The sequence below is a fragment of the Saimiri boliviensis genome, chromosome 18 (genome assembly GCF_048565385.1).
Source record: "Saimiri boliviensis isolate mSaiBol1 chromosome 18, mSaiBol1.pri, whole genome shotgun sequence".
Classification (NCBI taxonomy): Eukaryota; Metazoa; Chordata; class Mammalia; order Primates; family Cebidae; genus Saimiri; species Saimiri boliviensis.
Window position 1 is genome coordinate 1,612,351 of NC_133466.1, and position 26,817 is coordinate 1,639,167.

Here is a 26,817-nt window from a genome sequence, read left to right on the forward strand (position 1 = left end):
CATGTATCATCAGTTTCTCAGAGCTGTACCAATTCTCTCTAAGCCACTGCCCTGGCAGGAGGGCCTCCTTTTTACCTTCCCAACTATAGCTTCCAATTTGATGTAGATGTAGCGGGATATACCCAGTCTTAGGAACGCTCAGACTATCTAACAGGGCATCACCTACAGACAATGCATTCCTTTCAAATCCTGTGTGAGTTCACTCCTCTCCACCACAGGCAAGATCAAGCACCCAGCTCAGCCTGTCTCATCAAATATTTATCCAGCCCCTGTTGCGGTTGCCCATGCATAGGGCTCTGCTCTCTGGAGGCACCACGCAATCAGAGACAGTTATTTCTCTTACCCAAGAAGGAACTGTCTTGTGTCAGCCAACCTTCTAACCTTTTTTCCATCTCCATTTCCCTCTGGGAAACCCTCAGCAAGCAAAAAAGATACAGTAGGCTCAACCACAAGTAAAAGATGGTCATCAAAGGACAATTAGCTTTTCTACCTTCTAGGAACAACTGCTCTTAAAACAACCTAGTGTTTTGGAAAATGCAACTCTGAGTGGCACCTTTCGAAGCAATAAAACACACAGCTACATTTAAGAGCGAACAAAGAGGATTAAATACATATTTGTGTTCTCAATTTAAAAACTACGGTTCTATCATCTTAATTACGCCACGAAACGTAAAGGCACAAGTTTGCTATCATGCCACTTTTCGTTATACTTTGAGAATGGAATGCACTAATCGTTGGTCTAAGAAAGAAATAAAATGCCTGTATCAGAAGTAACGGCCCAAACCTGCTGACTAAAAATACCGACTGCGAACTCAAGCCCACAGTGCAGATGTCCGACAGGGAAATCCGGACGGGAGCACATTTCAGGTCAGGTTCTCCAGCGTGGCAGTCGGGACTCCAACACGTCTCAGCGTCCGCAGCCCAGTGTGACAGCTTCCCTCGCGCCCGTCCACCGCGCAGTAATTTTCCTTCTCCCCGCGTGAACACATCGAAAGTCACCTCGGGCCCCCCACTGCCCCAGATCGCTCCCGACCGCTGCAGACGCCCCGCACCCGCAGGAACTTCCCCGCCGGGCCGCCCGCGGCGCAGAGCATCCCGCGCGGACGCGGCGCCCTCGGCCGGAGACGCAGGACCGTCCAGGGCGCAGCCTCGTCCCGGCGCGGTCTCCGCTCCCGGAGCAGAGCGCGCCCTCCCCGCAGGGCAGCAGCCTCCCCGGCCCGGCCCCGGCCTCGTCTCGGGCGCAGCCTGCTGTCCCCCAGCGCGGCGTCCGCCCAGGGACAGAGCCCCCCGGCCCCGGGCGCAGCCTCGTTCCCCGGGCGCAGCCTCCGGTCCCCGGGCGCAGCCTCGGATCTCCGGGGCACCGCATCCTCCCCGGGTCGCGGGGCGCAGCCTTGCCCCGGCGCACCTGCCCGCCCCGCCGCGCGCTGCATCCCACGCGGACTCGGCGCCGCGGGAGGGGACGCGGGGCCGCCCGGGACGCAGCCTCCTCCCGGGGCCGAGCGCCCGAGCAGATGGGCGCCCCGGGAGGGGGGATGCCAGGCGGCGCCGGGGCAGCCTCGCCTCCCCGCGGGCGCCCTCCGCTCCCGGGACGGCCCGCGGCCCGGGCCCCGCCGCCAGCCCCTGCCCGGCGCTTACATAAACGCCGCCGCCGCGGGGTCCGGAGCCTCCGCGCCCGCCCGAGCCGCCGCGGCCCCGAGCCGCCCTCACCTCAGCCGCAGCCGCGCCGCGCCCGGTCCTCTGCACGCGCGCCCCAGGCTCCGGCCGCAGTCCTGGGCTGGGCGGCGCTCCGCCTCGGAGGCTGTGAGCTGCGGCGCGGCGTGGCTCTGGCCTCGCGCGGCCCGGAGCCCCGGCCGCCGACCCGGCCGCTCGGCAGCCGCCGCCGCTGCCGCCGCCGCCGCCGCCAGGGCCGCCTCAGCGCCTCAGCCCGGCCGCCGGCGGCTCCGCCCCCTCCCCGCCCCCGCCCGCCGGGCGCGCGCGCGCAGAGGGGCGGGGCCGACGCCGCGACGCCGGACGTGCGTGCGCGCGCTCCTGCTCGTGGCGGCCAGTCGGGGCTGTGGCGTCTCGCTCACGAGCGGCTGCGGCGGTCGAGCGTGGGGCCGGGACCCTGCCCGCCTGCGCGTCCTCCTCCGGGTGCGCGGCTGCCGCGTTTCGGGGACGGGGTCTCACTGCCGCCCGGGCTGGAGCGCGCCGGCCGGATCTCGGCTCCCTGCAGCCTCGACCTCCCGAGCTCACGCGATCCGGCCGCCTCAGCCTCTCCGGTAGCTGGGGCCGCAGGCGCCGCGCGCGGGCTCCTGGCGTTTGCGGTCTGCGGGGGCGGCGTCTCGGTGCGGCCCGGGCTCCCGGCTCCGCGGCCCACGCGCTCCTCCCCGCGGCCGGCGCCGCCCCGGCCTCCCCAGCTCCCGGAGCTGTCTGGGGCGCGCGGGGCGCGCGGGGCCCGCCCCGCCCTGGGTCAGAGCCGGGGCCGGCGGGGGTCGCGGCCGCCCCTGTCCCCGCCCTGGTCCTCGCCGTAGACTCGGGGAGAACCGGGTCGCTGGCCGGGACCCCGAGACGGTCCCCACCGGCTCCCACTTACCGGCGTCTGGCTGTTGGTGGTTTTGTTTGGTTGATTTTTTTTTTTAGGTTGATAGTAAAAGCATTTTAAAGTTTTGTGTTTTTTTTTTTTAAACAGCATATGCAGTAGACTCGCTGCTTGATTTATCTATATTTACCGACTTGCACAGTTATACCAAGAAATGTTTACGCAGATGATGATAAGCATATGTAGAAATGCAGCGTTTTCACAGACGGGGAATAACCAGCTCCAGGCTGCAGTTCTCTGCACGAAGATGAAGTCTGATGGGGAAACTCCGCAGCGACCTGAGCCTGGAGGAGCAGCTGGGGACGGTGGGCAGAGCCAGGTGTGGGGTCCTGCACCTGGGCTGGGGGAGCGGCAGGCTCCGGGGTCGAGTTGAGGCTGTGCTAGTCCTGGCCTCCAGGCCTCGGGTGGCCCACTCTGCCCTCTGCCTGTTTCCTCCCTTGTAAAGTGGGGAGTAAGGGACCATCACAAGCCAGGGGTTGGTGGCACATGCTGTGGTCTCAGCCGCTCAGGAAGCTGGGCCCGGAGGGTCACTTGTGTCCCAGAGCTGAAGCTGTGTGTGGTGTGTGAGCCCGGTGCCTGTGAATAGCCACTGCGCTCCAGCCTGGGCAACGCTGAGACCCTGGCTCAGAAAACCCACAAAACTTAAAAGATGAACACAGATAAACGATGGGAGCCTGGTATGTGGTCAGCACTCTGCAGATGGCAGCCTGGAACCCAGGACAGGTCTCAAAAGGCTGCCAGCTTCAGTCACTGCCTGGTGGAAAACAAGCCTGTCTTTGGGGCCAGCCAGCTAAGTGAGCCTTTCACCCCATCTGAAGGCAAAGTACCCAAATGGGCAACCGTGGACGGCTAAGTAAAAATGAAGACTCCTGGGACGCCTTCTCAGGACACATTCTTAATAAACAGATACGTGCATGAGGACATCGCATGCATTTCTATGCAACAGGCCACCCCAAACCTCAGTGAGCAAAAACCTCTCTTCACTGCTCATGACCCTGTGGGCCTGCAGCGTGAGCTGGTTCAGCTGAGACTGCTTCCCTCAGCCCCACGAGGTGACCACTGGGCCTACTTATCAGCAGGGGCCCCCAGCAGATAGGGGCCACGTGTCTCCAGTCCCCGCAGGCAGGCTGGCGGGGCCTCCCTCCCAGTGGATCTCCATCGGCAGCGAGAGAAAGCAAATCCTTGTGGTGCTTCCATCCCTCTCCCCAGGAGAAGCAGGTGAGATGGCCTGGGCCTGAGTGGACGTGAGGGACTGCACGGGGGACAGGCGGAGGGAAGCATGGCTCATTGGGGCAGTCACTGTGGCAGTCTTCCACAGGCCTTCACTTAGGTACAACTTGGTATGAGGAACACAAGGTAATCCCCGGAAGGGAGGCTGCTTATGCAAGTTTCAACTTGTCCTCTTTCTCCCTCCAGAGCAGCAGAAAGCGGATGGTGGCCAAGGCCGGGACCCTCTGCTGTTCCCACAGGCCTCTCCAGAGGCTCTGCAGGACCAGCCGGCAGCCTCTAATGGTCCCATCCTGTTCTACGCCCTCAGATGCCATCCTCTCCACAGAGATGGTTCCTGCCTTGGCGCTCTCCCTAACTTGGAAGAATGGCACTCTTGATGCTGATGTCAGGGAGGAAAGCAGTTTCCAGTCGCCCAGGCCCAGGACAGGGCATGCCCAGCTGTCGTGAAGCATGGAGCTCCAGGATGCCCACTTGGGTGCCTGTGAGATTAGGTGCTTTGAGAATGAATCTGCAGTCTCCTGAGGAGGTCCAAAGAAATTTCAAGGATATCTCAGCCATCCGTTCCTTGTGCACTGTGGAAGTCGAACACTCGGGCTCCTGGAGGGGCCCTGGGTCTCCACAGAAGCGCTGGCAGCCACCATCTACTTCCTGGACTTCCGTGCCTGCCCCACCTCTGTTCTGTTGTTTACTGTCTCCTTTGTGGGAATTACGGAATAAACAATCACTTTGGTGTCCCGGAAAATAAACCTGATGCTCGAGGGCTTGAGTTCAGGAATCTAGCGAGGCTCCCTCTTTATGCCCAGGATACAGAGTTAGGCTTTGCAGAAGCATGTGAGACGTCAGCCATGGTCTACACAGCACCAAAAACCCATTTGGCCGTGTTTTCCCGGCAGTAGAGTTAAATGGCATGACCCTGTGACTATCCCCCAGAAGGAGATTTACAAATTATGCTGGCACTGCCAGCCTACAGGATACAATGGCACAAAGTGATTTCCGCCAGCTTAGGATATAGACCCAGGCAGACTCGAGAGATTAAGTGGATTTCAAACTGTGGTCTCGAGCCTTCGGGAACTGCCTGAAAGGGAGGGAGGGTGCCAGCCTGGGAGTGGCCCAGCTGCCCAGCCTATTTGTACACTGGGCTTTCACTTGAAAAGTGTTCAAAGCTTACAGGTGTAAATGCCACTGATCTGTGAACTCCCTTCCTGTCATGCCCAGAGGCTGGCAGAGTGTGGCTAGAAGGGTGGGACTAGACTTCTGGGTCACGTGACCTGCGCACGGGGTTGGGGTGGGGGCCAGCACTGCCGCTCTTTCCCTTTCCAGCCTCACAGGTCAATTGCATGCTTGGATTTCTGTCTCCCGAATTACAGAGTGTGTTGCCAACCTGCTGTGCTGAGACAGTGGCCCTGTCTTGGTCCGGGTGTCCTAGGACTGATTGAAGAAGTCTATTCGACTATAGTCCCTGTGTACAACCAGAGATGTAGCTTTAAACAATCTTGGCTTGTTTTATTTAATTCTGCCCAATCTATTTGAGGAAGGACACTCACAGGTACTTTTTAGATTATAGCCTAAAGTGGATTATTGATTTCCTTGTTTCTAAACCATCAGGAGGAGCATAAAACTGCTAATAAGAGGTGACCAATATTCCAATGATATCGTGATTTGAGACATGACATTTTTTGCACTATATTTTAAAAATAAAAAGACATGAGACTGGAGTAGCAAAAACCAGATGGTGCCAAACCATTCAATCAACAGCTGCCATGGTGGTGGATACCTTGTGTGAGGCCCACCCAGCTCACAGTGTGACACCGTCCCCGGGACAACTCCCAACTCCCACAGTGATGGAGCAGGAGCAGTCTGTCTGTGCTCTGTGACAGGCGGGATTCTGACTCCCAGGATGGCCCTGGGTGCTTAGAGCTGGCATTGAGACAATTGTAAGTCTCTCTTCATGCCTAGGCCTAAAAGATTTAAGTCCAGCGCAAGTAGGATGGTCTCTATCACTTGCGAGACAAAAATGGGGTAGACATACAGGGGCAGGCGAGAGAGGACATTCCAATGACCTTTCAGTGCTGTGGGCAGTGTGCTGTGTGTGGGTGAACATGTGGCCAGGAAGATGTCTTTGCTTCAGGGCGTTCATGTTCTAGTGGGGAGATGGCATTAGGGAGCAGTGCAGTGTGATAACTGGGACACCATCCAGGGCAGGAGCAGAGGCGTGAGGGTCAGTGCGGACCAGGCTGTGCCATGCAGCCCAGCTGAGTTGTTTGGCCTCTGAGCCTGTTCTGCATCTGTAAGGAGTCAAATAATGAAAAGGCTCAGGTGGTGACGTAGAAACGCAGTTTCCTAATGGAGAGCATGTGAACAGTTGCAGGAGCCAAGGGCACTGCAGCTGCCCCACTCAGGAGCATCAGAGCAAGCTACAGGAAGCTGCGCTGAGCCTTGGAGGATGAGAAGACATTGATGGCAGGAGCACCCACAGCAGAGGAAAGAGCACTTCTGTGGCACGTAAAGTCAGAGAAGAAAGGAGGCTTATGCCACCATTGGTCAGAAGAGTCCTCCTGATCGGGCCACTTAGACTAGCAATCTCTAGAGACCAGGGAAAGGGAACGTGATGTGTGATTAAATCAGAGGTGGGCAAGCTGAGCCTTGGCCTGACGCAGTGCAGTCCGAAGCAAAGAATGAACATTAAACATGTAAAGTGTTGGGTTGGGTGGGGGTTCTGAAGAAGATACACAGTGGGCTTATGTGGCCAGCAGAGCTATAAATCTTTGCCATCTGGCCCTTCACAGAGAAAGGCAATCCCTGGTTTAGCCAAGTAGGGTCTACTTCTGGAGCTGGGAGTTAGAGCAGCTGCCATCGAAGCACACAGACCAAGGGTGGCAGGGCAGAAACACCCAAATCAGCACCATGGGCGAGGGGACGGGATCTCTGAGGCACCCAGTGGTGTCTGCCTGGAGCTCAGGCATGCGTGCAGCTTCCATGCAGAACACTTGTATCAGGTGTCGAGAGTGAAAGTAGAAAGAGGTAAGAGGCTTTTGGAATTAGACTCAACAGGACTTAGTGAAAGATTCACGGGAGGGGCATGGGAAGGGAAGCATCAGGGCTCACCCAGGATCCTGGCTTGCACTATTGGTGGATGATGGCTCTCTGGGATGACGTGGGGGATGGGGGAAGAAACCCGGCATTCCTTTCGGGTGCATTAAGTTTGCGATGCCTATGGGATGCCTGAGTGGCTGTGTTAGGACAATAGCTATGTGCAAAACACTGATGTCCGGAGAGGAGAGCCGTGCTGGGGACAGACACCTGAAACCCTTGAAAATGGAACTCGTCACCCATCACCTAAAGAGAAGGTGGAGAAAGGAAAGAAGGGAACCCGGGAACCTGGCACCAGATCCAAAGAACCTCAGCCTGATCCCAGAGGTGAGCACAGAAGAAGTGCTGGGTGTGGGAGGTGGCAAGACCCAGCCAGGCGCGAGAGAAAGGATGGAAGTGTTTCTCTGGAGGTGGAAGCAGGGGACTGCTTGAGACCAGGAGTTGGAGGCTGCAGTGAGCTATACCTCACACAGCATGTACTCCCTCGTGTCTTGATTCTTTCACTCGATCCTGTATAAAGAGTAGAAGGAAGAAATAAATATGGTTACATAGGCATATAATTTTAAATCTACTACCAAAGTCTTAGATCTAATTAAAATTCAGCAAGATGACTGAATGTAAAAGTGACACACATGCGCACACCCCCAAAATGATTTCTATGTGTCTCAACAAGCAACATGTAATTTGGAAGATGACACTGCTTACAACAGTAACAAAAGCATGAACTAAAAATAAATCAAAAAAGAAATACATGATCCTTAAACAAGAGCTTATTTTTAAAAATTATTAAAAGAGCAAGTGAATATAGAGACACACCGTACACCTCAAATTCTTTGTAGGATGACTATAAATATATAAATAAAACAAAATTAGCAGCTTCACCAGCTTCTTTTGAATGACACTAGATTTTAAAAATAAATCAGATGCAAAACCAGGATGATTCCTGATAACTTACGGCTCTAAAATAATGGACTAAAGCCAGGAAAAGGAGACTTTTTTTTCTATTTTGCTGAGTTATGTCTTAATTATTATGTTAACAGTCTTTCCTGAGAAGCTAAAAGGTAATTAGCAACTGAAGCCAGGAGAGGAGGGGAGGCGGGAGGGCGTGGGCAGCCTGGGCTCTCTGCTGGATCTCCAGGAGCTGTTCTGGAGGGGCTGGAGGCTGGAGGCTGAGTCTAATCACAGTTGGGTTAGTGACAAATTAGATGGCTCATGTGGTTATTTAAAGCCTTCTCTCTAGGGAACTTTCAATTACCATATATTCAAGATCTTGCAGTTTATAGTTTTAAACTGGATTCTCAGGGACTCGGACTAACTGTTACCTATACGAGTCACTCCAGGGATACAGCAGTTGTGAACGGTGGTGTAAAAAGTGGCCATCATCGGCTGGGCTTGGTGGCTTATGCCTGTAATCCCAGCACTTTGGGTGGCCGAGGTGGGTGGACACAAGTTAAGGAGTTTGAGACCAGCCTGGCCAACATGATGAAACCCCATCTCTACTAAAAATACAAAAATTAACTAGGCGTGGTGGTGGGCACCTGTAGTCCCAGCTATTCGGGAGGCTGAGGCAGGAGAATCGCTTGAATCCAGGAGGCAGAAGTTGTAGTGAGCCAAGATCATCGTGCCATTGTACTCCAGCCTGGGCACAGAGCAAGACTCTACCTCAAAAAAAAAAAAAAAAAAAAAAAAAAAAAGGTGGCCATTATCGTGTATTTTCAAACATTTTTGTTGAGGTATAGTACATACACCAACAGTATCCATCTCACATATGTACATCTCAGCATGTTAGCCCCAAGTGAACACAGCTGTGAAAACTCCACCCAGGCGAGCAGTGGAATGTGACCAACTTGGAAGGTCCTGCGTGCCCCTCTCCAGCCACAGCTGCCTCTGGGCCTTAAAGGTAACCTCTGCCCCCACTCCTACCTCTGCGGATCGGTTATACCTGTTTTTGCTTCACATAAGGACATCAGACAGCGTGCATTCTTTTGCGTCTTGATTCTCACTTGATGCTGCGTTCATGAGCTCCATCACCCTGTGTGGAAGCAGCAGTAATTCACCATTTTCATTGTCATGTCCAGGGTAAGACCATTCCGCAGCGTATTTATTCATTCTACTATCAACAGAGATTTCTGTTGCTTCCTAATCTTTGTGATTATGAGTAATGCCTCTATGAACGTCCTTATATGTCTCTCTTAGTACACGTGTGTATGTTTCTGTTGAGTGTGTACCAGGTTGCAGGAGACACATAGGTCCCACTCTAGAGAGCACACTGATTTTCCAAAGTGTTGAGCCACTTTATACTCCTACCAGCAGGTGAGGAGCTTTCTGGCTGCTTCTTGTCCACCTGGACAGCTGGTGTTGATACTTTAGCCACTCCAGAGGGTGGTGGTGGTTCCTCACGGGGGCTTTAATCTGTAGTTCACTAATGATCAGTGAGACTGAGCATCTTTACATATTCTTATATTCCACATGCACATCCTTTCTGGTGAAGAAGCCACAAGTTTTCTTTATTACTTACTTGTAGAAGTTATTTGCATATTCCAGACACAAACTCTTGGCAGCTATATGTATTGCAAATACCTTCTCTCACCCTGTGTGTTGCATTTCCATTATCATAGTGGAGTCTTTTGTAATACAAGAGTTCTTAATTTCAATGTGTTCCAATCTAGCTACCCTTTTTCTATGGTTAGGGTTTTTTTGTGTGTCCTGTTTAGAAAACCTCAACTACTCCATGGTCATGATAGTGTGCTTCTGTTATCTTCTGGAAGGTTTGTTGTTTCAACTTTCAGATTTAGAGAATAATTCACCAGGAATTGTTTTTCTGTACAGTTTGAGGTAGGGGTTCAGAGTCAGTCCATCAGTGTTGTGTGTGTTTGGTGTCCAGTTGACCTAGAACCATTTACTGACATGATTTCCTTTCTCCCTGCTGCTCTGCTGCAGTAGCTTTGTCATGAATTAAGCATCTACATATGCGTGGGTTGTGGTTTTATTCTGAACCATTTTGTTCATGAAAAACATCAGAAAAACGATTTTGTTCAGAACTTCTACTTCCTGTCCTAATTACTGAAGCTTTCTCATGAGTCTTCTTTAGACACCATAGATCCATCTTCCACTTTTTTATACTTCAAAATTTTCTTGGTTATATTTGGTATTTTGCATTTCCTTTAAATCTTTGAATTTGCTTATCAATTTCCCTAAAACATTCTGCCAGAATTTTTATTCGAATTGCATTGAAGCTATAGATCGATTTGGTGAGAACTGATATTCTCACAATATTGAGTGCTCCAGTTCAAGTTTATTCCTACATTAATTTAAATATTCTTCAGTTGCTCTCATTGTTTTCTAGTCTTCTGTGTAGATATTACACACATAGTCCGTTAGATTTAGTCCCAGACATTCAGTGCATTAGATGATGATTTAAATTATTTCCTGGCCGGGCGCGGTGGCTCAAGCCTGTAATCCCAGCACTTTGGGAGGCCGAGGCGGGTGGATCACGAGGTCAAGAGATCGAGACCATCCTGGTCAATATGGTGAAACCCCGTCTCTACTAAAAATACAAAAAATTAGCTGGGCATGGTGGCACATGCCTGTAATCCGAGCTACTCAGGAGGCTGAGGCAGGAGAATTGCCTGAACCCAGGAGGCGGAGGTTGCGGTGAGCCGAGATCGCGCCATTGCACTCCAGCCTGGGTAAGAAGAGCGAAACTGCGTCTCAGAAAAAAAAAAAAAAAAAAAAAATTATTTCCTATTTTTATTTTGTAACCACAGGTTTCTGGTGTATGTAGAAGGCAATTGATCTTTGTGTATTGACCTTGTACCAGCAATCTTTCCAGATTCATTAATAATTTCAATAGTTACCTGCAGATTCTTTTGAGTTTCCTACATATGTAGAATTTTGTTCGTGAATAATGACTTTTTAATTTCTTCCTATCCAATCATTTCATCCTTTGTGGCTTTCTTCTAGGCCAGGCGTCCCCAAACTACAGCCCACGGGCTGCATGCGGCCCCCTGAGGCCATTTATCCAGCCCCCCGCCGCACTTCAGGAAGGGGCACCTCTTTCATTGGTGGTCAGTGAGAGGAGCACAGTATGTGGCGGCCCTTCAACGGTCTGAGGGACAGTGAACTGGCCCCCTGTGTAAAAAGTTTGGGGACACCTGTTCTAGGCTTACCTCACTGGCTGCTGCTGAAAAGAAGTGTTAGTGGTGAGCCTCCTCATTCTATTCCTGACCTCAGGGGGGACACTTTCAGTATTTCACCAGTAAGTGTGAGATCTGTGGTAGGATTTTTAATTATAGATTCCCCCCAGTGAGATCAAGGACACTCCCTTCTAGCTCCACTTAGCTAAGAGTTTCTTTCCTAAATGCATGCTCAATTGTATCATTCTTTCTTCTGCACTTATTGAGATGATAGTATGATTTTCTGCTTCCTTACATTAACATGGTGAATTAAGTTGATTAAGGTTTAAATGTTACACCAACCTTGCATTTCTGGAAGAAGCCCAACTTGGAACAAGCCCGGGAGATATCACAGGATCCTTCTAGTAAATCCCACTCTCTGCTTGCCTGCCCACCCCTCTTACTTCAAGAACAAGCTGTGGAAGAAACAAGGAATATGGTGAAGAAGCCCAGGCCTCAGGGCTCCAACTGGCCCTGCTGTGGCCTAAGGTGTTGGTGGCGGGGGGGACTTTTGTGGCCTGGCTTGGTGGTGGTGGGGGCTGCTGTTGCCTGGCTGGTGGGAAGTCTGTGGCCTGGGTGTGGGGGATTGCTGATGGCTGTGGCCTGGGCACCCCTACTATGTCCTGGCCGTGGGGGGCTGCTGTGGCCTGGCCCTGCCTGGCAGATGAGAGGTTCTGGGCCTCGTTTTCTATTGAGTGCATGGAGATAGCTCTGGCTGATGTGAGACCAGGTCAGTTACTGGACATGGGTCCCTTCCTTGGGCTTCAGTCACCTCATCAGCGAGCCTATCTGTAAAGTCATGAGTCAACAAAGTATGCCTCAAGCAAACTGTGTAAAAAGAAAATATAAACTAAACATCAAATACTCCATCAGCCACACAAATGTGAGCCACTGTTCCAGCCTGCACTGAGGTTTGAGGCTCGCCCCTCTCCAGCATCCCCCAACGGTGGGGTGCAGCACTCGGTGTTTGCCCGAAACCTCTGGATTCAAGGGGAAAAGTCTCTCTGCCTGTCCTATGCTGGCCACCATGGGGACCTGTGATGGAGTACTCATCAGTTGTTTGGCCAGGCTCTTTTCAGGGGGAAGGGTCTCATGTTGGTCACCAACGCCTCAGGGGATGGAGAGGAGGGAGGGGACATCTAGGGGGCTGCCAACCCACATGGCCCTTCAAGACCCAGAAGGGGCCCGGGTGGCCGAAGGAGGGCAGGCCGAGGAACAGGTCCCAAGGCCCCTCTTGTCCTGGCTCCTTCCCAGACCTCCTGGGAACACAGCACGCATTCCAGAGAGATGAGAGCAGTCATAGTCTACCCGGCTTTGCTTGAATGGCATACAAGTATAAGCCCACCTATTTTTGCTTTCTAGAATTCCACTTCTATTTTTGGTGGAATACGAAAGCTTTGACTATTTCCCAAAGTGGAAAAACACAGATTTTTCCTTGACTGTCTGGTAATATCTTCGCTGCTCATTAAATAAGTGCATTCTATCTGCATGGGCACTCGGTAAACTCCCTTCCCTACCTCCTGAGCATGAGCTGGCTGTGTGCACCACACACACAGCCTTTGCAAGCCCTCCTGTGTTTTGTTTATTAAAGCTTCAGCACTTCACACGTATCCCAGTGGGCAGATCTGAATAAGGGCATCAGATGTGCCCACCACTCTGCAGCTAAGGACTCCAGGGAAGCTTCTCCATGAGGATTCCAGGGCTCAGGTCCCAGGCCCCACCCCTCATGTATCTGTAAAACAGAAGAGGAGGAGGGGGAAGGAAAGGAAGAAGAGGGGCAGGAGGGTAGGATGAAGGGGAGCGGTACTTACACTCTCCTCCCACTGCCTGAAGGATGTCTGCGGTGGCTACTGGGGTTACTACGGAAGAAACATGCCCACCCGAGCTCACTCCCACTAGCAAATTAGCCTCCATTACAACAACTAATTCTTTTGGTATTTTGTGACAGGGTGTCACTCCGTTGCCTAGGCTGGAGTGCAGTGGCAGAACCATGGCTCACTGGAGCCTCCACCTTCTGGCTCAAGCAATCCTCCCACCGCAGCCTCTGTCGTAGCTGGGACCATAGGTGCACACCACCACACCCAGCTAATTTTTTTATGTTTAGTTTTTGTAGAAACAGGGTCTCCCTATGTTCCCCAGGCTGGTATCAAACTCCTGGGCTTAAGTGATCCTCCCACCTTGGCCTCCCAAGGCGTTGGGATTACAGATGTGAGCCACTGCATCCAGACTTAGTGGGTCTATTTCTTGACTCTTTATTCTGTTCCACTGATCTGTTTGTTCAGCTTTCCACAGACACCACATTGTCTTGAACCCTGTAGCTTAAGGAAAAGCCGGTGTGGTTCCTGCAGCCTCTGTGCGGGTCGCTTGCCCGTTCTCAGTTCTCTGCATTCCCATTCAACTTTTAGGATCAGCTGGTCAATTTTATGACAAAGCCTGCTGGCGTTTTTATTAGACTAATATTGATCAGTCATTCTGCTGCCCAGGCTGGAGTGCAATGGCAGAACCATGGCTCACTGGAGCCTCCACCCCTTCCGTTGCCTTAAGCATGTCTTCCTGTTTTCAGGAAGGAGGGACAGTTTTTAATACTGAGTCTTCCAATACGTGATCATGTCTCAGTCCGTTCAGGCACCTAGAGCAAAGTATGATTGACCGGATGGCTTATCAACAACAGGCGTACATTTCTTGCAGTTCTGGAGGTTGGAAAGTCCAAGATCAAGGTATCTGGTGAAGGTCCAGGCTCCCTAGCCTCTGGCTCCAGGACTTGTACCCTTCGCCTGGTGTTCTCAGGCCTTTGGCCTTGGACTGAGTGTTTTACCACCGGCTTCCCTGGTTCTGGAGCTTTTGGTCTTGGACTGAGCTACACTGCCAGCATCCCCGGCTCTCCAGCTTGCGAACGGCTTGTAGTGGGACTTCTCAGGCTCCACAGCTGATGGTGCCTTCTTGCTATGGCCTCACATAACGGAAGAGGCTGGATAGCTGTCTGCAATGTGTCTTATAAGGAAACTAATCCCATGATGAGGACTCCACCCTTGTGACCAAATCACCTGTAAAACCATCACCTTGGGGGGTCAGAATTTCAACACGTGAGTTTTAGAGGGACAGAAGTACTTAGACCATAACACTCTCAATTTGTTCAGGTTGTCTTTAATTTCTCCTGGCTGTATTTTGCAGTTTTCAGGGTAAAGGTCCTGCACATCTGTGTTAGTCGGGTTTCTCTAGAGAAACAAAACCAATAGATGGGTGGATAGATGGAGAGAGAAAGAGGGAGAGAGAGAGAGAGAGAGAGAGAGAGAGAGAGCGAGAGAGAGGCAGACAGGTAGATAGATAGATGAGAGGGGATTTATTAGGGGAACTGATTCACATGATTGTGAAGCCTGAGAAGTCCCACTGCCGGCCATCTGCAAGCTAGAGACCCTAGGGTGCTGGCAGTGTGGCTTGGTCCAAGTCCAAATCCCCAGAACCAGGGAAGCCAATGGTAGAAGTCTCAGTTCAAGGTGAAAGGCCTAGGAACCCAGAAACAGGGTGAAACGCAGGCTGTATGGAGCACTGTATGAACCATGTCTCTTTTGTCTGACTACCGAGAGGGCTCAGTGACTAACAGCGGGTAGTGTAGACAGCATGAAGATGTTGAACAACAGACAATTCATATATTGTGCCGGACAGAGCAGGGCGGTGCCAGATTTCATTGTGCTCCTCAGAGAGTGTGCAAATTAAAGCATATGGAATTTTTCTGGAATTTTCCAGTTTATAATTTTAAAATGCAATTGACTGTGGGTAACTGAAATCACAGTCAGTGAAACTGAGGATGGTGGAGGCTGCTGTACAAGGTTGTGGGGTCCTGCCGACTTCTCTAGTTTCATTAAAGAGCAAACTCTGGCAGGATATATCATATTTGTATAACACTCGAGAGCTGCTCTGGCTCTATAATTTGCAGGGTGCACTGAAAATGAAAATGAGGCTGCTTATTCATGAAACATGAAAAAGTTCCTTTTTTCCAACGTGTCTGTGTGTGCCCCTCCCTCCGTCGCCCTCCCCTGCCCTCTCAGTCTGTCACAGTGATTTTTACTTGCCACTACTGCTGTGGTCCCTCGAGCAACGGACCACCTGTGAGGCAAGGAGGGACCTTCACAGGCAGAGCGTCAGGGTCAGAGCGGTGGAGTGGCCCTAAGTGAGTCGAGGCTTCAAACCCCATAGGGCTTCTCTTTCAAAGCACACATTCAATAATAACATTGTAAAAATATCAAGGTAACAACTGCAGAGCACTCGAAATGCAAACACCGTCCTCCTGAGCATAGAACCCACCTGACAACAAGGTCCTGAGCACTGAGCCCTCCTGAGCCCCAGGCCCTCCTGAACACAGGATCCTCCTGAGCACCAAGCCCTGCTGAGCACAGAGCCCCCCCGAGCACCGAGCCCTCCTGAATACAGGGTCCTCCTGAGCACCAAGTCCTATTGAGCAACAAGCCCTCCTAAGCACTGAGCCCCCTGAGCACCGAGATCTCCTCAGCACCAAGCCCTCTGAGCACCAAGTTCCCCTGAGCACCGAGTCCCCCTGAGTGAGCACTGAGTCCCCCTGAGTACTCAGCCCACCTGAGTACAGAGCCCACCTGAGCACAGAGCCCTCCTGAGCACTGAACCCTCCTGAGCACCGAACCCTCCTGAGCTCCAAGCCCCCTGAGCAATGAGCCCTCCTGAGCACCGAGTCCTCCTCAGCACCAAGCCCTCTTGAGCATGGAGCCCTCCTGAGCACCGAGTCCCCCTGGGGGTCTCCTAAGTGGCTCACAGTCATGCACCTGCCTCACACACACCAATGTCAGGAGCCTGTGTGTCCGGTGCTCTGAGGTGTCTGGGGCCCGCCTGCTATCTCGCACTCACAGCCTCACATTCACTTACAAGGGGCCAGGCGATTAGCAGGTGAGACTGTGGCTTTGAGAGCTCTGGGAGCTTCTTTCACAGCAGCAACTGCTCCACAAGGCGTGGATTCCGCCGTCTGTAAGATGGCAGCGGGGACTGTAAATTCTCTAACAATGGTGGGGCAGTGAGCAGCCTCTGCTTTACTAATAGACACATGTATTCTGTATCCACTTTCATGGCCAGATGTTTTCTTAAGCTGATTTAGAATGGTAAGGTATGGGTCACACCCTAGGGAGAGATGGTGGGCCTGGTAGCTGGGACAGCAGCTGGGACAAGCCTTTCAGTCATCCAGGCTGGCAGATTCATCAAAGATGTGTGAGGTGCTGTGGTCAGGCAGGGCTTCTGCTTGGTCAGGTCAGGAAGGACGTCCTGAAGGAGGCGACGTTCTTACAGGACAGGTAGTCATTCCCCAGGTCCAGAAGAGGCCTGGGGGAGAGCCTATACCCACGGGGGAGGAAAGTGACATGTACCCCAACCAGGAGAGCCAGGGAGCCAGCACCTCTCACTCAGGGGCCCTGCAGGGCTTCCTGGATGGGAGGGCCTGGCATGGCAGGGGCCAGGGCCCAGTGAGGGCAGGGGAGGGACTGGAGAGGAGAGCAGAGGAAGACAGGTGTGGCTGGATGGGAGGGTCCTGAATGCCACTTCTGATCCCACCACCCTCCCATCACTTGCCAACCTGCAAAATCCTCTGTGTTCTTGTCTTTATTTTTTTTTGAGACAGGATCTCTCTCCGTTGCCCAGGCTGGTATACAGTGGCGCCATTGCGGCTCACTGCAGCCTCCGCCTCCCAGGTTCAGGTGACTCTCCCACCTCAGCTTCCAAGTAGCTGGGACTGCAGGTTCACACCACCACGCCCAGCTCATTTTTGGATTTTGTTGTTGTTGTTGTTAGACACAGGGTTTCACCGTGTTGGCCAGGCTGGTCTCAAACTCCTGATCTCAAGTGATCCGCCCACTTTGGCTTCCCAAAGTGCTGAGATTACAAATGTGAGCCATGGCACCCCGCCAATCTTCTGTGTTCTAATCAACCCTGATTAAAAGCCCACACCCCTGCCGCCATCCCTGCCAGCCGCCACTGCCCAGCACCTCCTCCCCTCCCTGCCCTCTACTTCCCCCACGCCTCTCCCTTCCTGCTCTTCGGCCCCACACCATCCCTCCCACTCCCTCCCCCCACTCCCACTCCTCTACACCCCTTCCCTCTCCCTGCCCCCCTCCACACTCCTCCTCCTCCCTGCTCCCCACTCTCCCCCACTACTCTCCTCCCCATCCCTGCCCCTCATGGCCATCTTCCCGAAGGGTAGCACCCTCTAGACTCTGGAACTTTCTTTGTCCACCTGTCTGTGTGTCCAGAAACTTCTCAGACCAGTGGACACCCCCAGCTCATCCAGCTCCCTCCTGTAGGTGGACACTCAGACTGTCGCCAGTGTTCTGCAATTACAAACATCGCTGCCAAGGAAGGACATCAGGCACAAGTGCCTTTGATTTGGACTGGAGACGTCTTCCCGGGGTCAAAGGTAAGTGTGCGAGTTGTTTCCTAGGGTGTGGCCAACGCCACTCTGGGAGGGCTGTAGCCCGGGGTGTCCCCACCAGGGACTGGGACCTGCTTGCCTTGTGGATGAGAGGCAGCCCCTGGCGTTCTCTAAGGATGAGTGAGCGAGCAGGTTTCCTGTGTTTCAGGCTCATTTTCATCTTTCTGGGGAACTGTTTCTTTGCGTCCTTTTCCTGATGTCCATCTGATTTCTGGTCCTTTGTCCTCAGTTTGTAAGAGCTCTTCATTTATTAGGGATGTTGGGGCTGGGGACGGTGGCTCACGCCTGGAATCCCAGCTCTCTGGGGAGGCCAAGGTGGGTGGATTGCTTGAGGTCAGGAGTTTGAGACCAGCCTGACCAACATGGTGAAACTCCGTCTCTACTAAAAGTACAAAAATTAGCTGCCAGGAGTGGTGGCGCACACCTGTAATTCCAGCTACTTGGGAGGCTGAGGCAGGAGAATGGCTTGAACCCAGAAGGTGGAGGTTGCGGTGAGCTACGATTGCACCATTGCATTCCAGCCTTTGTGATGGAGCAAGACACCGTCTCAAAAAATAAAAAATAAAAAAGGACATTAGTCCCTCATCTGTGGCTTCTGTTGCAAATATTTTCTCCTCGTTTTTCAGTTGTCTTCATTTATGGTGTGTTTTTTTTGGCTATGCAAAAATATTTTTCCTTTTTTATATTCATATTTACCGATCTTTTCTTTACTTTGAGTCACAGTTAGAGGGTCTATCTCTGCACCCAGGTGAGAGAAGAAGACACCCATGTCCTCTTCCAGGACTTGTCTGAGCTCACGTTTCTCGTGTGGGTTTCCGAGCGGCTGGAAGGATATTTTTGTGCGTAGTGTAGGGGGGACCACTCATCTCTTCTCCAAGCTGATCTGGTGCGCCCCTTGCATCTTCCCCCCTTATTTGGTGTCCACTTGTGCTCCAGAGGTTTGAGGCTCCCCCTTCACCTCATGCTGTCCTCCCGGGTGCACAGGCCTAGTTCTGGGCTTCTCGTCCACCCTCTGTCTGTCTGTCCGGCACCACCCGCCAGAGGACACTGAGCTGTCAGCAGGGCTGGGTTGTCTGGGGAAGGGGTGCAGGCAGGGGGACTGGGCTCTCTTTTTCAGGGGTTCCTGCCTGTCTTTGAGGGATAAGCATTTCCTGGGATAGGATTCATTTATGTGAAGTTTAGCAGTCCTTCAGTTTCACTCCTTTTTTCCATTTCTTTTCCTTCTGTTAAATTCAAGGATAATCTTTAACTTCCCTGTCGACTCAACCATGAGCTGTGTGTTCTGTCCATGGCTTGCGCGGGGCCTGGCCTCACCCGACGTGAATGAGGGGGTTCTGGGCGAAGGGCTTGGCAGTGACATTTTTAGTTTATTGTTGCTTTCTCTTGTGTAACTTTGGGTATTGTTCGGCTCTTGACAATATGCATGCATTCTTCCTGTGAGGAAACCAAGTCATTATTCCGGAGTGGAATTTTTCCAGGAAGGAGCCAAGCACTCAGATGGCTCCCGGTGGGGGAGGGGACTAAGTAAATCTTGGTCTGCAAATTGGAGCTCAGCGCATTAATATTTCCTAAAAATACCTCTCATTTGCATCTCTTACAAGCAAATGTTTTGCGGAAAAACCGTCCTTATTCTGGGATCTCTGGAGTGGCCTCCATCTCCCTCTGTTCCAGCTCATTCTCGCCTTCCATGAATACAAGATGCTGGAAGGTGCAGGGAGAGAGATGAACAGTGACGAAGGGAGCAGTCTCTGTCCCACACGGCAGCTTTGGCGTTCCGTCTTCCTTTTCATCATAAAGAGATGTTTCTGTGTGTTTCTTTCTCATGGCTAATTTGAGATTCTGGTTATTTAAGGAGCCCAGAGATGGAAGCCAGATGACTCAACTCCGGATTGGGGAGGGATTTCCTTAAAAGACCTCTCAGTTTGTGGGAGCGCAGACCAACATGAGTGTGTGCAATGCATGCTCGTCATGCCTGGCTACACTGATGTAGTCAGACTTCGAGCTGCTCGGCAGAAAGTGGAGACTGAAAAACTCATCTTCCTTCCCACCGTGGCTCTTGTTCAGTAAAACCAGCAGAAGCCACAGGTCGACGGCATCCGGTCAAGGGAGGAAGGGATCTGAGCAGCTGTGGCTGATGTCCACTGCAACTGTAGCATGGTTTGCTGGCCACGCCTGCTGAGCGTGGCAGTGTCTGGCCCCATCCTTGCGCTTGTAACCTGAAGTCAGGCCTTGCTGCTGCCGGGACTCTTCTTAAGATGGGCTCTTCAACTCTGTGGCAGCTGCCTTTTCTGGCGCTGTGGGTCCCCCACTGGCGGGTCCCTCCACACCAGGCCTCCTCCTGGATCTTTGAGAGGCTGGGGATGCCCATGACAGTCACCTGCTGTGGTTGGGAGGGGCATTCTCGGGGGCAGTCCTGAGGGTGGGCCTGAAGATGTGGGGGCTCAGAGCTGTGAGTTCCTTGCCGGCATGGTCCCTCCATGTGTTCCCTGGTGCCAGCGGACTCCTCCTCACCTTGAATTTTTCAGTACACAGCACATTCACGTGGGTAGAACCAGCAAGACGTGATGCTAGACTGGCGTGGGGGCATGGGAGAAAGGCGTCGGGGCGTGGGAGAAAGGCCCGGGGATGGTCCAGGGACCCACCTGTGTGATGGCCGGCAGGTCTGTCCTGTGCTCAGATGAGCTCGGGAGGAAGGGCAGACACCTGTTTCCGACTGCACTGGGTGCCTGTTCACTAGAAAGGTGGAGGAGCCCTGTAGGTGGCTGGGTGTTGTGATGGTTAATTTCATGTGTCAACTGGACAGGGCCACAGGGTGCCCAGATATTTGGTTAAATATCACTTTGGGTATTTCTGTGAGGATATTTTTGGAAGAGATTAGCATTCAAATTGGCAGACGGAGGAAAGCAAGATGGCCCCTCCTAGTGTGATGGGCCACATCCAGTTGAGCACCTGAATTCAACGAAGGGTCCCCTGAGTTAGAGAGACCCTGATGCAAGTGGAACTCACTCCCACCCGCTCTGTGTGAGTGGGGCTTACGTTTATTTTTAAGAGACAGGGTCTCACTCTGTCACCCCGTCTGGAATGCCATGGTGCCGTCACAGTTCACTGCAGCCTCCAGGTCCTGGGCTCAAGCAATCCTCCCACTTCAGCCTCCTGAGTAGCTAGGACTACAGGCACATGCTATCATGCCTGGCTATTTTTTTTTTTTTTTTTTTTTTTTTTTGTAGATGGGGTCTTCCTATGTAGCCCAGGCTGGAGTCAGACTCCCAGGCTCAAATGATCCTCCTGCCTCAGCCTCCCAAAGTGCTGGGATTACAGACGTAAGCCAGTGTGCCTGATACAACCTAATGACTTTTAAAGATGCCTGTGCTTACCTCGGCCGAGAGCCATGTTGTGTGGGAGTTTCTGGACACAGCCCTATCTGGTTACATGGCAGCTGCTAAAGGCTTCGGTCTGATCTTGTGCTGGCTGGAGGGCCAAGCTGACGTCTGGAGGACATTTCTGCATTTAATGAGCAGTCTCTGGAGGGTCCAATTTTCCTTCTAGGTTTCCCTTTCTCAGGGCACCATCCTTGGCAACCATTTCCTACCATGGCTGGTGGCAGCCAAGTCCTCAGGGCCTCTCTGAACGCCTAGCTCCTACACCATTCACAGTCCGCAATGCAGGCCTCGCCTGGGGTAGTGGCTTCTCAGAACGTGAACCCCAGTTATACTCCCAGGTGCCAGCTGTGTCTAGTGTGGCCTGTGTGGGTCCCATGACTTGGAAAATTTTAATCTTATAAACTATTAATCTGTGATTGTAGGTAATGAAACAACCAGAGGGCTTCATAATATTAAGATCAAATTCTACTACAGAAGCGTTTGAGGTGGGCTCGCTGCATGCCAGGCACTGCTGTAAGTACTCTACCTGCGTCTTCTTGTTTGATCCTCAGCAACCCTGGGAGGCTGGCACAGTCACAGCTGCACTCACAGGCGCGCAGGTCTGTGTGCAAAGAGGAGGTGCCTCTCCCTCAGCCACGAAGTGGGGGGCCACGCCAGCTCTAGCCTACCCCTGCCACACCTGCAGGCACACTCAAGCCACAGGCCCGCTGCCTGTTGCATGCAGAGGGTGGCTGGTCTTCCCGAAGTCAGCTCTTGTGCTCCCTCTGGCCCCACCACGGGGCATCATCTCACACAGCACCCGGAGTAAGGGCCCAGTGTTTAAAGAGATGAGTGTGAAAAGCACGTCCACAGTCAGTCCCATGTACTCTCACGTCATTCCCAAGGCTACAAAGAGAAAAACCAAGAGCAGCAGAACAGTAACAACCAGCAAGCTGCAAACCAGAGGCATGTGCAGCACACAAAGGGTTAACATCCTGCCTGGTTTAAGAGCCAGAGATTAACATCACGAATAAAACTGCAAATTAAAAAGATAACAAGGTGCCCTGTGTCATTATCGGGGACTAGCAAATACTGAAAAGAAAGCTATGCCCGGAAAGGGGGATGCTGGAGGACACGGGGCCGGTCACTGGTTCCTGCAGGATGCTCTAACGATGCCCATCAGAAATCCTAAAAATGTGTGCCACGTCTTACAGTGTATCCTGCGGAGATAACAGATTCACAGCCTTTTTATAATAGCTAAGATCTAGACAACCTAAATGGCCAGCCCTACAGCGTCACTCAATGGCGTGCTCATCAAACCACGGCATTCTATGCAAGTATTGCAATGACCCAGCTCTCCATTTATTGACCTTAAGAAGTGCTAATGGTATAATCATTACATGAAAAGACGTGTACAGGGCCTTGCGGGTCACAAGGTCACAGCACAAAGTGCATGCATAGGTTCGTTCATCCACACCTGTGGGATGGGGTTACAAGTGGCTTTTTCTTCTTTTCGCTTATTTTTCTTGTTTATATTTTTCTATGATGAATACGAGTAACATATAGCAAAGTGTAAAACAGGGTCCCACAGCGTGAGCAGAGCCTCTGTGCCGTTTCCCAGACCTCCGCCCACTGGGCGCTCAGTAGACAGCCGGCTCCTGCCCTGTCCCCCGCCCGAGCTCTGTGAAGAGCGAAGCAAAATGTCCCCGAGGAAGGGGCCTCACCAGCTCCTGCACTGGAGGAGGCTCTGAGCGCAATGGACCGGAGTCTGACTGAGCTGGTCACACAAGCCCCTGCTGACCACCTGCCATGGGCTGGGACATCTTGGGGACGGAATGTTCTGGAACCACAGCAGTAGGTCAGACGGGAACTCTGGCACAGACGCCCCCTCTCTGAATTCTTGTCCAGATCCCAATATGGATACAAAACATGGCAAGTATGAGCTGAGGCTTAGCAAAGCCGCATAAATCCATCGCTGCTGCGAAAACAACTCAAATGACATGGTGTTGGGAACAAAAACCATACAAGAATTCCGCGTCCGGGAATGACATTTCTAAAGTAGTTCTGGTTACAGAACAGAGGCGAGTATCCTGAGGTGAACAGAAAAGGCTGAAATTTCAGGATACAGGAATGAAAGGAAGTCCTGTAACTTAGTGACAGTGTCAGGGAGGCCACGGCTACAAGACAGACATGCACGTATGTCAAGGCCCAAGCGTAAGAGAGGCGTGTTTGTTATTGGTGAGAGCAGGACAAACAGGGCCTGGGTGGAGCGGGGCTTGGGGACGTGGGAGGTTTGGGTGGGGGAGCCTCTCCCTAGGTGGTACTCAGGGGCCCAGCTGAGGAAGGCTTCCCCATTTTCCTTCACAGGTGACTTCGAGGTCCCTGGAGCTGCTTCCCTGGCCAAGCTGGGGAGAGGCTGTGAGCCCCTCTGGAAGCCAGGGGGCATTTCTCCTGCTCACGGTCCACTGCTGCAGCCCAGCCCAAGCCCACCCAGCTGCAGGGGAGCCCGGATGGGTCCAGGTGTGCCCAGGAACAAGAGAAGGGACAAGAGTTCAAAGCAGACAGCAGCATCCACCTGCATTCATAGTTAGCAGTTGACTATTTTGACACTTGGGAATGTTTTCTAGAATAAAAAGGAATAAGAAAAGGTTGAATTTGGCAAAGACATAAGGCAAAAATTCATGAGAGGTGTTCTCCTACGGACACAGCAGGTCACTTCCACTGCCTTAGAAATCTGGAAATGAGGAAATTTCAAGACCTACAAATCTGGCATTTACCAACGATTTTTTCTTTCAGTGACAAATGTAGAGGTCTAATTATTTTGTGAGCATACAGAGAAACATAACAATTTTAGACTCACAAATTACTGAAAAGTATTGATCTACGTGGTTCTTTTCAACCAAAATTAATGTAAATAACATGAAAAATGTTGAATTAAAGATTTATTTTCCAAAAAGAACTTTTGTAGCAGACATTGTGTACCTTTGGTGACTTTTAATTTTTTAAACAAAATTTCCTTTTTCTTCCAATGTGTTTTTTCCGTTTAAAAAATTTTTTGATCCTCATACAACTTGCTCTGACCACACTTATTTCTCTAAATTCTTTTGTAATCAAATGCTGTGTTTTCATTTTGTACCCAAACAATGTGAGCATTACCTTGACCAAGAAGCCTGTAGACAAATGTCCACCAGATGGGCTGGTGTCTGGCACTCCCTGCAGAACGCGTCCAAATCCTGTCCAGTTGGTCATGAAACTTCCTAGAAACGGACTGGGTGGGGGCGAGGTAGGGGAACCATCTGCCTCATGGTCCTTAGCATCTAGAAAAGGAGAGGATTCAAAGGAAGAAGAAAGCATCCTTCTTATCAGAGTTGCTTTCAAGTTGAAGGACATTAGATAGGAAATCCTAATCAGAAGAAGGTAAATTTAGCTTGCAAGCATAATCATTACTTTATTAGTTGATAATGCTTTTCACTCAATAAATCTATAGCATGGAAAACCCAAAATCAGTTTTTAAACTGCAGCTATTGAATATGGAATTTCCCTTGCAAATGACTTCTCACCAAATGAATGTATCATCTAGAGATGGGACTCTATTTTAGGGGATTACTTTCTTTAGATAGTGGAATGCCTGGAGACCACAACCAGATCTGAGAACATCGTATCTTGGTTTTAGTGGAGCAGACAGCCAATTTCTCAGACTTAGGGCTTAAAAAATGTTGAAATGTATTCCACAGAAAAATCTCAAAAGTTAACCATTCAACCTCACATTGGCCTAAGAAACATTTTTAGACATAGAAGCGACTCTAAAATTCTACTTTACTGAGCTCTTCTGAGAATATGATTATGCAATCACTAAGTGGAAGTGGCTTTTTGCTATGGTTTCTGGCTACCCCGTCTCAGCACTGTAGCTTTTGGATACAAAATGAAAAAGGCCAGCCTGGAAGGGATGATGTCTATACTGGCAATATTTCTTACTGTCATCACGTTTTGTGTAAAACAAATACCTACTATTTTGAGAACAATTTTGGATATGTTTATTTTGGTTATAAAATTTAAACAATCGTTTTCTGAGTCTGATGCTGTTTTATTCTCCTATTTATGGAGCCCCACCGTGAGTGGGGCTGGGGGAGTGGTACGGGACCCAGCCTTTGCTGATCCTCAGTCATCCTCACCTTTCTTAGTTCTTGCCTTTCCCTGTGAAGTCTGCTTGAATCTGTCACCTGCTTCATCAGTTTTAAATATCATATCTTAGCCCTGGCTGTAAAGATGAGGAAGTCAGCACACTTTTCCTGCTCCCCACCTTCCTTCCTTCCTTTCCTTTCTTCCCTCCCCCTCCCCCCTTCCCCTCCCCTTCCCCCTTCCCCTTCCCTTCCTCCCCCTCCCCCTTTCCCCTCCCTCCCTCCCTTCCTTCCTTTCTCTCTCTCAATCTCTTTCTTTTTCTTTTTTTTGGGACAGAGTTTCACTTTGTCACCCAGGCTGGAGTGCAGTGGCATGGTCTTGGCTCACTCCAACCTCTGCTTCCCGGATTCAAGCAATTCTCCCTGCCTCAGCCTCTTGAGTAGCTGGGATTACAGGTGCCCACCACCATGCCCGGCTACTGTTTGTATTTTTTAGTAGAGCTGGGGTTTTACCATGTTGGCCAGGCCGGTCTTGAACTCCTGACCTCTGGTGATCCTCCCACCTCGGCCTCCCACAGTGCTGGGATTACAGGTGTGAATCATTGTGCCCAGCCTCTCCCCACCTACTTTCTGCCTTTCTCTCCAAACCATGGTTAGCATTATGATTTCTCCATTCTCAGAAATTTATCACTTTACATTCTTATAAATTTCTTCCAGACATATTTATTCTAGCCTTAGTCCTATAGTTAGATTCAAAACTTACTGCTAGTGCTTCTGTTAATGTTTTAAAATTCATTTCTTAGTTGGCTGCAGTTTATCCCATAGGAATAATGTTGCCGAGTTTTGTATGTCTGAAATGTTTGTCAGCTGCCTTCCATGTCTGTGACAGTTTAGCTGGTTATAATACTGGTGTTGACACTGTCTTTCCCTAAGGATCTCCTGGGATGTGCCACAGCCCTCTGGTACCATTGTGATTGTAAAGAAATCTGAGCCAGACTGGCTTTTCTCTTTACAACTGACATGATATTCATTCATGCACATGTTTCATCTCTTTTGATGGTCTTCCCTTTTGAGGATTTTCTCTTCAATTGCTTTTGTGAAGAAAGGTTTTTATTAGGAAAGATATCAAAATATATGAGTGCACAGAAATTCGCATGACACTTGCATGTATCCACCACCCAGCCACAATGCTTAGTCACATTCTTCTACTCTTGCATCTCTTGCATAATCTTTTTTTTTTTTTGAGACAGAGTCACACTCTGTTGCCCAGGCTGAGTGCAGTGGTGGGTTCTTGTCTTACCACAACCTCCACCTCCCAGGTTCAAGCAATTCTCCTGCCTCAGCCTCCCAAGTAGCTGGGATTACAAGCGAGTGTCACCATACCTGGGTATTTTTGTATTTTTACTAGAGATGGGGTTTTACCATGTTTCCCAGGCTGGTCTTGAACTCCTGACCTCAGGTAATCTGCCCGCCTCAGACTCCCAAAGTGCTGGGATTACAGGTGTGAGCCACCACCCTCGGACTCTTGCATAATCTATGCCTCCACCTACTCCTCACCCCTCATTCATTACTACTTTAGTCTTCTATGCCAATTTACATACATTGACATGCACAAATCTTAGCCATACAATTTTGAAAATAGACTTCACTTTTTAAAGCAGTTTTAGTTTTGCAGCAAAATTGAGCAGAAGGCACAGAGTTCCCATGCATTCACTGACACACGTAGCTTTCCCCACTATCAACACCCCCTGCAGAGGGGGACATTTGTTGCAATTGGTGAACCTATATTGATATGTCACCACCACCCAGAGGGCACAGTTTACAT

General features: G+C 51.1%; 1 long non-coding RNA gene across 1 annotated transcript; it reads left to right on the plus strand.

Moving 5' to 3' along the window:
• Window positions 1-17,121: 17,121 nt before the first annotated feature.
• On the plus strand, window positions 17,122-24,870 carry LOC141581994 (uncharacterized). Its single transcript, XR_012514838.1, has 3 exons — window positions 17,122-17,500; window positions 21,318-21,408; window positions 23,242-24,870. It is a non-coding gene; the product is annotated as an uncharacterized LOC141581994 (long non-coding RNA).
• Window positions 24,871-26,817: the final 1,947 nt, after the last annotated feature.